Source organism: Helicoverpa armigera, chromosome 16 (genome assembly GCF_030705265.1).
Source record: "Helicoverpa armigera isolate CAAS_96S chromosome 16, ASM3070526v1, whole genome shotgun sequence".
In the NCBI taxonomy this organism is placed as follows: domain Eukaryota; kingdom Metazoa; phylum Arthropoda; class Insecta; order Lepidoptera; family Noctuidae; genus Helicoverpa; species Helicoverpa armigera.
The window spans coordinates 6,676,902-6,692,206 of NC_087135.1; the positions used below are offsets into that span (position 1 = coordinate 6,676,902).

The window sequence follows — 15,305 nt, forward strand, 5'->3', positions numbered from 1 at the left end:
CAAATGCCAAAGACTTTGTTAAGTGACTATCTGAGGAGAACATTTGAATCAGTTTTTTTCTCGGGTCTCCTTTGACCGATTTCAAAAATATTTTAATTTCATGTTAAAAGTGAAGTAAGGAACCTATTTCAATCACTCCCACTACTGGGTAAATAAGACAGGCTTTGTAAAGCGACTGTTCATGTGGAATATTAGAACCGGGTTTTCTCCGGACCCCAAGGACTGATTTCAAAAATATTTTGATTTCATGTTAAGAGTGAAGTAAAGAACCTACTTTGACCACTCCCACTACTGGGCAAATGCCAAAGGCTTTGTTAAGTGACTATCTGAGGAGAACATTTGAATCAGTTTTTTTCTCGGGTCTCCTTTGACTGATTTCAAAAATATTTTAATTTCATGTTAAAAGTGAATTAAGGAACCTATTTCAATCACTCCCACTACTGGGTAAATAAGACAGGCTTTGTAAAGCGACTGTTCATGTGGAATATTAGAACCGGGTTTTCTCCGACCCCAAAGACTGATTTCAAAAATATTTTGATTTCATGTAAAGAGTGAAGTAAAGAACCTACTTTGACCACTCCCACTACTGGGCAAATGCCAAAGACTTTGTTAAGTGACTATCTGAGGAGAACATTTGAATCAGTTTTTTTCTCGGGTCTCCTTTGACCGATTTCAAAAATATTTTAATTTCATGTTAAAAGTGAAGTAAGGAACCTATTTCAATCACTCCCACTACTGGGTAAATAAGACTGGCTTTGTAAAGCGACTGTTCATGTGGAATATTAGAACCGGGTTTTCTCCGACCCCAAGGACTGATTTCAAAAATATTTTGATTTCATGTTAAGAGTGAAGTAAAGAACCTACTTTGACCACTCCCACTACTGGGCAAATGCCAAAGGCTTTGTTAAGTGACTATCTGAGGAGAACATTTGAATCAGTTTTTCTCGGTCTCCTTTGACTGATTTCAAAAATATTTTAATTTCATGTTAAAAGTGAATTAAGGAACCTATTTCAATCACTCCCACTACTGGGTAAATAAGACAGGCTTTGTAAAGCGACTGTTCATGTGGAATATTAGAACCGGGTTTTCTCCGGACCCCAAGGACTGATTTCAAAAATATTTTGATTTCATGTTAAGAGTGAAGTAAAGAACCTACTTTGACCACTCCCACTACTGGGCAAATGCCAAAGGCTTTGTTAAGTGACTATCTGAGGAGAACATTTGAATCAGTTTTTTTCTCGGGTCTCCTTTGACCGATTTCAAAAATATTTTAATTTCATGTTAAAAGTGAAGTAAGGAACCTATTTCAATCACTCCCACTACTGGGTAAATAAGACAGGCTTTGTAAAGCGACTGTTCATGTGGAATATTAGAACCGGGTTTTCCTCGGACCCCAAGGACTGATTTCAAAAATATTTTGATTTCATGTTAAGAGTGAAGTAAAGAACCTACTTTGACCACTCCCAGTACTGGGCAATACCAAAGACTTTGTTAAGTGACTATCTGAGGAGAACATTTGAATCAGTTTTTTTCTCGGGTCTCCTTTGACCGATTTCAAAAATATTTTAATTTCATGTTAAAAGTGAAGTAAGGAACCTATTTCAATCACTCCCACTACTGGGTAAATAAGACAGGCTTTGTAAAGCGACTGTTCATGTGGAATATTAGAACCGGGTTTTCTCCGGACCCCAAGGACTGATTTCAAAAATATTTTGATTTCATGTTAAGAGTGAAGTAAAGAACCTACTTTGACCACTCCCACTACTGGGCAAATGCCAAAGGCTTTGTTAAGTGACTATCTGAGGAGAACATTTGAATCAGTTTTTCTCGGTCTCCTTTGACTGATTTCAAAAATATTTTAATTTCATGTTAAAAGTGAAGTAAGGAACCTATTTCAATCACTCCCACTACTGGGTAAATAAGACAGGCTTTGTAAAGCGACTGTTCATGTGGAATATTAGAACCGGGTTTTCTCCGGACCCCAAGGACTGATTTCAAAAATATTTTGATTTCATGTTAAGAGTGAAGTAAAGAACCTACTTTGACCACTCCCAGTACTGGGCAAATGCCAAAGACTTTGTTAAGTGACTATCTGAGGAGAACATTTGAATCAGTTTTTTTCTCGGGTCTCCTTTGACCGATTTCAAAAATATTTTAATTTCATGTTAAAAGTGAAGTAAGGAACCTATTTCAATCACTCCCACTACTGGGTAAATAAGACTGGCTTTGTAAAGCGACTGTTCATGTGGAATATTAGAACCGGGTTTTCTCCGACCCCAAGGACTGATTTCAAAAATATTTTGATTTCATGTTAAGAGTGAAGTAAAGAACCTACTTTGACCACTCCCACTACTGGGCAAATGCCAAAGGCTTTGTTAAGTGACTATCTGAGGAGAACATTTGAATCAGTTTTTTTCTCGGGTCTCCTTTGACTGATTTCAAAAATATTTTAATTTCATGTTAAAAGTGAAGTAAGGAACCTATTTCAATCACTTCCACTACTGGGTAAATAAGACAGGCTTTGTAAAGCGACTGTTCATGTGGAATATTAGAACCGGGTTTTCTCCGACCCCAAGGACTGATTTCAAAAATATTTTGATTTCATGTTAAGAGTGAAGTAAAGAACCTACTTTGACCACTCCCAGTACTGGGCAAATGCCAAAGACTTTGTTAAGTGACTATCTGAGGAGAACATTTGAATCAGTTTTTTCTCGGTCTCCTTTGACCGATTTCAAAAATATTTTAATTTCATGTTAAAAGTGAAGTAAGGAACCTATTTCAATCACTCCCACTACTGGGTAAATAAGACAGGCTTTGTAAAGCGACTGTTCATGTGGAATATTAGAACCGGGTTTTCTCCGACCCCAAGGACTGATTTCAAAATATTTTGATTTCATGTTAAGAGTGAAGTAAAGAACCTACTTTGACCACTCCCACTACTGGGCAAATGCCAAAGGCTTTGTTAAGTGACTATCTGAGGAGAACATTTGAATCAGTTTTTTTCTCGGGTCTCCTTTGACTGATTTCAAAAATATTTTAATTTCATGTTAAAAGTGAATTAAGGAACCTATTTCAATCACTCCCACTACTGGGTAAATAAGACAGGCTTTGTAAAGCGACTGTTCATGTGGAATATTAGAACCGGGTTTTCTCCGGACCCCAAGGACTGATTTCAAAAATATTTTGATTTCATGTTAAGAGTGAAGTAAAGAACCTACTTTGACCACTCCCAGTACTGGGCAAATGCCAAAGACTTTGTTAAGTGACTATCTGAGGAGAACATTTGAATCAGTTTTTCTCGGTCTCCTTTGACCGATTTCAAAAATATTTTAATTTCATGTTAAAAGTGAAGTAAGGAACCTATTTCAATCACTCCCACTACTGGGTAAATAAGACAGGCTTTGTAAAGCGACTGTTCATGTGGAATATTAGAACCGGGTTTTCTCCGACCCCAAAGACTGATTTCAAAAATATTTTGATTTCATGTAAAGAGTGAAGTAAAGAACCTACTTTGACCACTCCCACTACTGGGCAAATGCCAAAGACTTTGTTAAGTGACTATCTGAGGAGAACATTTGAATCAGTTTTTTTCTCGGGTCTCCTTTGACCGATTTCAAAAATATTTTAATTTCATGTTAAAAGTGAAGTAAGGAACCTATTTCAATCACTCCCACTACTGGGTAAATAAGACTGGCTTTGTAAAGCGACTGTTCATGTGGAATATTAGAACCGGGTTTTCTCCGGACCCCAAGGACTGATTTCAAAAATATTTTGATTTCATGTTAAGAGTGAAGTAAAGAACCTACTTTGACCACTCCCACTACTGGGCAAATGCCAAAGGCTTTGTTAAGTGACTATCTGAGGAGAACATTTGAATCAGTTTTTTTCTCGGGTCTCCTTTGACTGATTTCAAAAATATTTTAATTTCATGTTAAAAGTGAATTAAGGAACCTATTTCAATCACTCCCACTACTGGGTAAATAAGACAGGCTTTGTAAAGCGACTGTTCATGTGGAATATTAGAACCGGGTTTTCTCCGGACCCCAAGGACTGATTTCAAAAATATTTTGATTTCATGTTAAGAGTGAAGTAAAGAACCTACTTTGACCACTCCCACTACTGGGCAAATGCCAAAGGCTTTGTTAAGTGACTATCTGAGGAGAACATTTGAATCAGTTTTTCTCGGGTCTCCTTTGACCGATTTCAAAAATATTTTAATTTCATGTTAAAAGTGAAGTAAGGAACCTATTTCAATCACTCCCACTACTGGGTAAATAAGACAGGCTTTGTAAAGCGACTGTTCATGTGGAATATTAGAACCGGGTTTTCCTCGGACCCCAAGGACTGATTTCAAAAATATTTTGATTTCATGTTAAGAGTGAAGTAAAGAACCTACTTTGACCACTCCCACTACTGGGCAAATGCCAAAGGCTTTGTTAAGTGACTATCTGAGGAGAACATTTGAATCAGTTTTTTCTCGGTCTCCTTTGACTGATTTCAAAAATATTTTAATTTCATGTTAAAAGTGAAGTAAGGAACCTATTTCAATCACTCCCACTACTGGGTAAATAAGACAGGCTTTGTAAAGCGACTGTTCATGTGGAATATTAGAACCGGGTTTTCTCCGGACCCCAAGGACTGATTTCAAAAATATTTTGATTTCATGTTAAGAGTGAAGTAAAGAACCTACTTTGACCACTCCCACTACTGGGCAAATGCCAAAGGCTTTGTTAAGTGACTATCTGAGGAGAACATTTGAATCAGTTTTTTTCTCGGGTCTCCTTTGACCGATTTCAAAAATATTTTAATTTCATGTTAAAAGTGAAGTAAGGAACCTATTTCAATCACTCCCACTACTGGGTAAATAAGACTGGCTTTGTAAAGCGACTGTTCATGTGGAATATTAGAACCGGGTTTTCCGGACCCCAAGGACTGATTTAAAAATATTTTGATTTCATGTTAAGAGTGAAGTAAAGAACCTACTTTGACCACTCCCACTACTGGGCAAATGCCAAAGGCTTTGTTAAGTGACTATCTGAGGAGAACATTTGAATCAGTTTTTTTCTCGGGTCTCCTTTGACCGATTTCAAAAATATTTTAATTTCATGTTAAAAGTGAAGTAAGGAACCTATTTCAATCACTCCCACTACTGGGTAAATAAGACTGGCTTTGTAAAGCGACTGTTCATGTGGAATATTAGAACCGGGTTTTCCGGACCCCAAGGACTGATTTAAAAATATTTTGATTTCATGTTAAGAGTGAAGTAAAGAACCTACTTTGACCACTGCCATTACTGGGCAAATGCCAAAGGCTTTGTTAAGTGACTATCTGAGGAGAACATTTGAATCAGTTTTTTTCTCGGGTCTCCTTTGACTGATTTCAAAAATATTTTAATTTCATGTTAAAAGTGAATTAAGGAACCTATTTCAATCACTCCCACTACTGGGTAAATAAGACTGGCTTTGTAAAGCGACTGTTCATGTGGAATATTAGAACCGGGTTTTCTCCGGACCCCAAGGACTGATTTCAAAATATTTTGATTTCATGTTAAGAGTGAAGTAAAGAACCTACTTTGACCACTCCCACTACTGGGCAAATGCCAAAGGCTTTGTTAAGTGACTATCTGAGGAGAACATTTGAATCAGTTTTTTTCTCGGGTCTCCTTTGACTGATTTCAAAAATATTTTAATTTCATGTTAAAAGTGAATTAAGGAACCTATTTCAATCACTCCCACTACTGGGTAAATAAGACAGGCTTTGTAAAGCGACTGTTCATGTGGAATATTAGAACCGGGTTTTCTCCGGACCCCAAGGACTGATTTCAAAAATATTTTGATTTCATGTTAAGAGTGAAGTAAAGAACCTACTTTGACCACTCCCACTACTGGGCAAATGCCAAAGGCTTTGTTAAGTGACTATCTGAGGAGAACATTTGAATCAGTTTTTTTCTCGGGTCTCCTTTGACTGATTTCAAAAATATTTTAATTTCATGTTAAAAGTGAAGTAAGGAACCTATTTCAATCACTCCCACTACTGGGTAAATAAGACAGGCTTTGTAAAGCGACTGTTCATGTGGAATATTAGAACCGGGTTTTCTCCGGACCCCAAGGACTGATTTCAAAAATATTTTGATTTCATGTTAAGAGTGAAGTAAAGAACCTACTTTGACCACTCCCACTACTGGGCAAATGCCAAAGGCTTTGTTAAGTGACTATCTGAGGAGAACATTTGAATCAGTTTTTTTCTCGGGTCTCCTTTGACTGATTTCAAAAATATTTTAATTTCATGTTAAAAGTGAATTAAGGAACCTATTTCAATCACTCCCACTACTGGGTAAATAAGACAGGCTTTGTAAAGCGACTGTTCATGTGGAATATTAGAACCGGGTTTTCTCCGACCCCAAGGACTGATTTCAAAAATATTTTGATTTCATGTTAAGAGTGAAGTAAAGAACCTACTTTGACCACTCCCAGTACTGGGCAAATGCCAAAGACTTTGTTAAGTGACTATCTGAGGAGAACATTTGAATCAGTTTTTTTCTCGGGTCTCCTTTGACCGATTTCAAAAATATTTTAATTTCATGTTAAAAGTGAATTAAGGAACCTATTTCAATCACTCCCACTACTGGGTAAATAAGACAGGCTTTGTAAAGCGACTGTTCATGTGGAATATTAGAACCGGGTTTTCTCCGGACCCCAAAGACTGATTTCAAAAATATTTTGATTTCATGTAAAGAGTGAAGTAAAGAACCTACTTTGACCACTCCCACTACTGGGCAAATGCCAAAGACTTTGTTAAGTGACTATCTGAGGAGAACATTTGAATCAGTTTTTCTCGGTCTCCTTTGACCGATTTCAAAAATATTTTAATTTCATGTTAAAAGTGAAGTAAGGAACCTATTTCAATCACTCCCACTACTGGGTAAATAAGACTGGCTTTGTAAAGCGACTGTTCATGTGGAATATTAGAACCGGGTTTTCTCCGGACCCCAAGGACTGATTTCAAAAATATTTTGATTTCATGTTAAGAGTGAAGTAAAGAACCTACTTTGACCACTCCCACTACTGGGCAAATGCCAAAGGCTTTGTTAAGTGACTATCTGAGGAGAACATTTGAATCAGTTTTTTTCTCGGGTCTCCTTTGACTGATTTCAAAAATATTTTAATTTCATGTTAAAAGTGAATTAAGGAACCTATTTCAATCACTCCCACTACTGGGTAAATAAGACAGGCTTTGTAAAGCGACTGTTCATGTGGAATATTAGAACCGGGTTTCTCCGACCCCAAGGACTGATTTCAAAAATATTTTGATTTCATGTTAAGAGTGAAGTAAAGAACCTACTTTGACCACTCCCACTACTGGGCAAATGCCAAAGGCTTTGTTAAGTGACTATCTGAGGAGAACATTTGAATCAGTTTTTTTCTCGGGTCTCCTTTGACGGATTTCAAAAATATTTTAATTTCATGTTAAAAGTGAAGTAAGGAACCTATTTCAATCACTCCCACTACTGGGTAAATAAGACAGGCTTTGTAAAGCGACTGTTCATGTGGAATATTAGAACCGGGTTTTCCTCGGACCCCAAGGACTGATTTCAAAAATATTTTGATTTCATGTTAAGAGTGAAGTAAAGAACCTACTTTGACCACTCCCACTACTGGGCAAATGCCAAAGGCTTTGTTAAGTGACTATCTGAGGAGAACATTTGAATCAGTTTTTTCTCGGTCTCCTTTGACTGATTTCAAAAATATTTTAATTTCATGTTAAAAGTGAATTAAGGAACCTATTTCAATCACTCCCACTACTGGGTAAATAAGACAGGCTTTGTAAAGCGACTGTTCATGTGGAATATTAGAACCGGGTTTTCTCGGACCCCAAGGACTGATTTCAAAAATATTTTGATTTCATGTTAAGAGTGAAGTAAAGAACCTACTTTGACCACTCCCACTACTGGGCAAATGCCAAAGGCTTTGTTAAGTGACTATCTGAGGAGAACATTTGAATCAGTTTTTTCTCGGTCTCCTTTGACCGATTTCAAAAATATTTTAATTTCATGTTAAAAGTGAAGTAAGGAACCTATTTCAATCACTCCCACTACTGGGTAAATAAGACTGGCTTTGTAAAGCGACTGTTCATGTGGAATATTAGAACCGGGTTTCTCCGGACCCCAAGGACTGATTTAAAAATATTTTGATTTCATGTTAAGAGTGAAGTAAAGAACCTACTTTGACCACTGCCATTACTGGGCAAATGCCAAAGGCTTTGTTAAGTGACTATCTGAGGAGAACATTTGAATCAGTTTTTTCTCGGTCTCCTTTGACTGATTTCAAAAATATTTTAATTTCATGTTAAAAGTGAATTAAGGAACCTATTTCAATCACTCCCACTACTGGGTAAATAAGACAGGCTTTGTAAAGCGACTGTTCATGTGGAATATTAGAACCGGGTTTTCTCGAACCCCAAGGACTGATTTCAAAAATATTTTGATTTCATGTTAAGAGTGAAGTAAAGAACCTACTTTGACCACTCCCAGTACTGGGCAAATGCCAAAGACTTTGTTAAGTGACTATCTGAGGAGAACATTTGAATCAGTTTTTTCTCTCCTTTGACCGATTTCAAAAATATTTTAATTTCATGTTAAAAGTGAAGTAAGGAACCTATTTCAATCACTCCCACTACTGGGTAAATAAGACAGGCTTTGTAAAGCGACTGTTCATGTGGAATATTAGAACCGGGTTTTCTCCGACCCCAAGGACTGATTTCAAAAATATTTTGATTTCATGTTAAGAGTGAAGTAAAGAACCTACTTTGACCACTCCCACTACTGGGCAAATGCCAAAGGCTTTGTTAAGTGACTATCTGAGGAGAACATTTGAATCAGTTTTTTCTCGGTCTCCTTTGACTGATTTCAAAAATATTTTAATTTCATGTTAAAAGTGAATTAAGGAACCTATTTCAATCACTCCCACTACTGGGTAAATAAGACAGGCTTTGTAAAGCGACTGTTCATGTGGAATATTAGAACCGGGTTTTCTCCGACCCCAAGGACTGATTTCAAAAATATTTTGATTTCATGTTAAGAGTGAAGTAAAGAACCTACTTTGACCACTCCCAGTACTGGGCAAATGCCAAAGACTTTGTTAAGTGACTATCTGAGGAGAACATTTGAATCAGTTTTTCTCGGTCTCCTTTGACCGATTTCAAAAATATTTTAATTTCATGTTAAAAGTGAATTAAGGAACCTATTTCAATCACTCCCACTACTGGGTAAATAAGACAGGCTTTGTAAAGCGACTGTTCATGTGGAATATTAGAACCGGGTTTTCTCCGACCCCAAGGACTGATTTCAAAAATATTTTGATTTCATGTTAAGAGTGAAGTAAAGAACCTACTTTGACCACTCCCACTACTGGGCAAATGCCAAAGGCTTTGTTAAGTGACTATCTGAGGAGAACATTTGAATCAGTTTTTTTCTCGGGTCTCCTTTGACTGATTTCAAAAATATTTTAATTTCATGTTAAAAGTGAATTAAGGAACCTATTTCAATCACTCCCACTACTGGGTAAATAAGACAGGCTTTGTAAAGCGACTGTTCATGTGGAATATTAGAACCGGGTTTTCTCCGGACCCCAAAGACTGATTTCAAAAATATTTTGATTTCATGTTAAGAGTGAAGTAAAGAACCTACTTTGACCACTCCCACTACTGGGCAAATGCCAAAGACTTTGTTAAGTGACTATCTGAGGAGAACATTTGAATCAGTTTTTCTCGGTCTCCTTTGACCGATTTCAAAAATATTTTAATTTCATGTTAAAAGTGAAGTAAGGAACCTATTTCAATCACTCCCACTACTGGGTAAATAAGACTGGCTTTGTAAAGCGACTGTTCATGTGGAATATTAGAACCGGGTTTTCTCCGGACCCCAAGGACTGATTTCAAAAATATTTTGATTTCATGTTAAGAGTGAAGTAAAGAACCTACTTTGACCACTGCCACTACTGGGCAAATGCCAAAGGCTTTGTTAAGTGACTATCTGAGGAGAACATTTGAATCAGTTTTTTTCTCGGGTCTCCTTTGACTGATTTCAAAAATATTTTAATTTCATGTTAAAAGTGAATTAAGGAACCTATTTCAATCACTCCCACTACTGGGTAAATAAGACAGGCTTTGTAAAGCGACTGTTCATGTGGAATATTAGAACCGGGTTTTCTCCGGACCCCAAGGACTGATTTCAAAAATATTTTGATTTCATGTTAAGAGTGAAGTAAAGAACCTACTTTGACCACTCCCAGTACTGGGCAAATGCCAAAGACTTTGTTAAGTGACTATCTGAGGAGAACATTTGAATCAGTTTTTTTCTCGGGTCTCCTTTGACCGATTTCAAAAATATTTTAATTTCATGTTCAAAGTGAAGTAAGGAACCTATTTCAATCACTCCCACTACTGGGTAAATAAGACTGGCTTTGTAAAGCGACTGTTCATGTGGAATATTAGAACCGGGTTTTCCGGACCCCAAGGACTGATTTCAAAAATATTTTGATTTCATGTTAAGAGTGAAGTAAAGAACCTACTTTGACCACTCCCACTACTGGGCAAATGCCAAAGACTTTGTTAAGTGACTATCTGAGGAGAACATTTGAATCAGTTTTTTTCTCGGGTCTCCTTTGACTGATTTCAAAAATATTTTAATTTCATGTTAAAAGTGAATTAAGGAACCTATTTCAATCACTCCCACTACTGGGTAAATGAGACAGGCTTTGTAAAGCGACTGTTCATGTGGAATATTAGAACCGGGTTTTCTCGGACCCCAAGGACTGATTTCAAAAATATTTTGATTTCATGTTAAGAGTGAAGTAAAGAACCTACTTTGACCACTCCCAGTACTGGGCAAATGCCAAAGACTTTGTTAAGTGACTATCTGAGGAGAACATTTGAATCAGTTTTTTTCTTGGGTCTCCTTTGACCGATTTCAAAAATATTTTAATTTCATGTTAAAAGTGAATTAAGGAACCTATTTCAATCACTCCCACTACTGGGTAAATAAGACAGGCTTTGTAAAGCGACTGTTCATGTGGAATATTAGAACCGGGTTTTCTCCGGACCCCAAGGACTGATTTCAAAAATATTTTGATTTCATGTTAAGAGTGAAGTAAAGAACCTACTTTGACCACTCCCAGTACTGGGCAAATGCCAAAGACTTTGTTAAGTGACTATCTGAGGAGAACATTTGAATCAGTTTTTTCTCGGTCTCCTTTGACCGATTTCAAAAATATTTTAATTTCATGTTAAAAGTGAAGTAAGGAACCTATTTCAATCACTCCCACTACTGGGTAAATAAGACAGGCTTTGTAAAGCGACTGTTCATGTGGAATATTAGAACCGGGTTTTCTCCGACCCCAAAGACTGATTTCAAAAATATTTTGATTTCATGTTAAGAGTGAAGTAAAGAACCTACTTTGACCACTCCCACTACTGGGCAAATGCCAAAGACTTTGTTAAGTGACTATCTGAGGAGAACATTTGAATCAGTTTTTCTCGGTCTCCTTTGACCGATTTCAAAAATATTTTAATTTCATGTTAAAAGTGAAGTAAGGAACCTATTTCAATCACTCCCACTACTGGGTAAATAAGACTGGCTTTGTAAAGCGACTGTTCATGTGGAATATTAGAACCGGGTTTTCTCCGGACCCCAAGGACTGATTTCAAAAATATTTTGATTTCATGTTAAGAGTGAAGTAAAGAACCTACTTTGACCACTGCCACTACTGGGCAAATGCCAAAGGCTTTGTTAAGTGACTATCTGAGGAGAACATTTGAATCAGTTTTTCTCGGGTCTCCTTTGACTGATTTCAAAAATATTTTAATTTCATGTTAAAAGTGAATTAAGGAACCTATTTCAATCACTCCCACTACTGGGTAAATAAGACAGGCTTTGTAAAGCGACTGTTCATGTGGAATATTAGAACCGGGTTTTCTCCAGACCCCAAGGACTGATTTCAAAAATATTTTGATTTCATGTTAAGAGTGAAGTAAAGAACCTACTTTGACCACTCCCAGTACTGGGCAAATGCCAAAGACTTTGTTAAGTGACTATCTGAGGAGAACATTTGAATCAGTTTTTTCTCGGTCTCCTTTGACCGATTTCAAAAATATTTTAATTTCATGTTAAAAGTGAAGTAAGGAACCTATTTCAATCACTCCCACTACTGGGTAAATAAGACAGGCTTTGTAAAGCGACTGTTCATGTGGAATATTAGAACCGGGTTTTCTCCGGACCCCAAGGACTGATTTCAAAATTATTTTGATTTCATGTTAAGAGTGAAGTAAAGAACCTACTTTGACCACTCCCACTACTGGGCAAATGCCAAAGGCTTTGTTAAGTGACTATCTGAGGAGAACATTTGAATCAGTTTTTTTCTCGGGTCTCCTTTGACTGATTTCAAAAATATTTTAATTTCATGTTAAAAGTGAATTAAGGAACCTATTTCAATCACTCCCACTACTGGGTAAATAAGACAGGCTTTGTAAAGCGACTGTTCATGTGGAATATTAGAACCGGGTTTTCTCCGGACCCCAAGGACTGATTTCAAAAATATTTTGATTTCATGTTAAGAGTGAAGTAAAGAACCTACTTTGACCACTCCCACTACTGGGCAAATGCCAAAGGCTTTGTTAAGTGACTATCTGAGGAGAACATTTGAATCAGTTTTTTCTCGGTCTCCTTTGACCGATTTCAAAAATATTTTAATTTCATGTTAAAAGTGAAGTAAGGAACCTATTTCAATCACTCCCACTACTGGGTAAATAAGACTGGCTTTGTAAAGCGACTGTTCATGTGGAATATTAGAACCGGGTTTTCTCCGACCCCAAGGACTGATTTCAAAAATATTTTGATTTCATGTTAAGAGTGAAGTAAAGAACCTACTTTGACCACTCCCACTACTGGGCAAATGCCAAAGGCTTTGTTAAGTGACTATCTGAGGAGAACATTTGAATCAGTTTTTTTCTCGGGTCTCCTTTGACCGATTTCAAAAATATTTTAATTTCATGTTAAAAGTGAAGTAAGGAACCTATTTCAATCACTCCCACTACTGGGTAAATAAGACTGGCTTTGTAAAGCGACTGTTCATGTGGAATATTAGAACCGGGTTTTCTCCGACCCCAAGGACTGATTTCAAAAATATTTTGATTTCATGTTAAGAGTGAAGTAAAGAACCTACTTTGACCACTCCCACTACTGGGCAAATGCCAAAGGCTTTGTTAAGTGACTATCTGAGGAGAACATTTGAATCAGTTTTTCTCGGTCTCCTTTGACTGATTTCAAAAATATTTTAATTTCATGTTAAAAGTGAAGTAAGGAACCTATTTCAATCACTCCCACTACTGGGTAAATAAGACAGGCTTTGTAAAGCGACTGTTCATGTGGAATATTAGAACCGGGTTTTCTCCGGACCCCAAGGACTGATTTCAAAAATATTTTGATTTCATGTTAAGAGTGAAGTAAAGAACCTACTTTGACCACTCCCACTACTGGGCAAATGCCAAAGGCTTTGTTAAGTGACTATCTGAGGAGAACATTTGAATCAGTTTTTCTCGGTCTCCTTTGACTGATTTCAAAAATATTTTAATTTCATGTTAAAAGTGAATTAAGGAACCTATTTCAATCACTCCCACTACTGGGTAAATAAGACAGGCTTTGTAAAGCGACTGTTCATGTGGAATATTAGAACCGGGTTTTCTCGGACCCCAAGGACTGATTTCAAAAATATTTTGATTTCATGTTAAGAGTGAAGTAAAGAACCTACTTTGACCACTCCCAGTACTGGGCAAATGCCAAAGACTTTGTTAAGTGACTATCTGAGGAGAACATTTGAATCAGTTTTTTCGGTCTCCTTTGACCGATTTCAAAAATATTTTAATTTCATGTTAAAAGTGAATTAAGGAACCTATTTCAATCACTCCCACTACTGGGTAAATAAGACAGGCTTTGTAAAGCGACTGTTCATGTGGAATATTAGAACCGGTTTTCTCCGACCCCAAGGACTGATTTCAAAAATATTTTGATTTCATGTTAAGAGTGAAGTAAAGAACCTACTTTGACCACTCCTAGTACTGGGCAAATGCCAAAGACTTTGTTAAGTGACTATCTGAGGAGAACATTTGAATCAGTTTTTTCTCGGTCTCCTTTGACCGATTTCAAAAATATTTTAATTTCATGTTAAAAGTGAATTAAGGAACCTATTTCAATCACTCCCACTACTGGGTAAATAAGACAGGCTTTGTAAAGCGACTGTTCATGTGGAATATTAGAACCGGTTTTTCTCCGGACCCCAGGGGCCGATTTCAAAAATATTTGGATTTCATGTTAAGAGTGAAGTAAAGAACCTATTTTGACCACTCCCACTACTGGGCAAATGCCAAAGACTTTGTTAAGTGACTATCTAAGGACAACATTTGAATCGGTTTTTCTCGGGACCCCTGGGACTGATTTCAAAAATATTTTAATTTCATGTTAAAAGTGAAGTAAGGAACCTATTTCAATCACTCCCACTACTGGGTAAATAAGACAGGCTTTGTAAAGCGACTGTTCATGTGGAATATTAGAACCGGGTTTTCTCCGACCCCAAGGACTGATTTCAAAAATATTTTGATTTCATGTTAAGAGTGAAGTAAAGAACCTACTTTGACCACTCCCACTACTGGGCAAATGCCAAAGGCTTTGTTAAGTGACTATCTGAGGAGAACATTTGAATCAGTTTTTTTCTCGGGTCTCCTTTGACTGATTTCAAAAATATTTTAATTTCATGTTAAAAGTGAATTAAGGAACCTATTTCAATCACTCCCACTACTGGGTAAATAAGACAGGCTTTGTAAAGCGACTGTTCATGTGGAATATTAGAACCGGGTTTTCTCGGACCCCAAGGACTGATTTCAAAAATATCTTGATTTCATGTTAAGAGTGAAGTAAAGAACCTACTTTGACCACTCCCAGTACTGGGCAAATGCCAAAGACTTTGTTAAGTGACTATCTGAGGAGAACATTTGAATCAGTTTTTTCGGGTCTCCTTTGACCGATTTCAAAAATATTTTAATTTCATGTTAAAAGTGAATTAAGGAACCTATTTCAATCACTCCCACTACTGGGTAAATAAGACAGGCTTTGTAAAGCGACTGTTCATGTGGAATATTAGAACCGGTTTTCTCCGGACCCCAGGGCCGATTTCAAAAATATTTGGATTTCATGTTAAGAGTGAAGTAAAGAACCTATTTTGACCACTCCCACTACTGGGCAAATGCCAAAGACTTT

The 15,305-nt window shown here is 36.9% G+C and overlaps 1 protein-coding gene across 11 annotated transcripts in view; it reads right to left on the reverse strand.

The window, feature by feature from the left end:
• Window positions 1-15,305, reverse strand: part of LOC110378740 (apoptosis-stimulating of p53 protein 1) — a 262,519-nt gene that overhangs the window by 9,438 nt on the left and 237,776 nt on the right. The gene's annotated exons all lie outside the window — the stretch shown is intronic.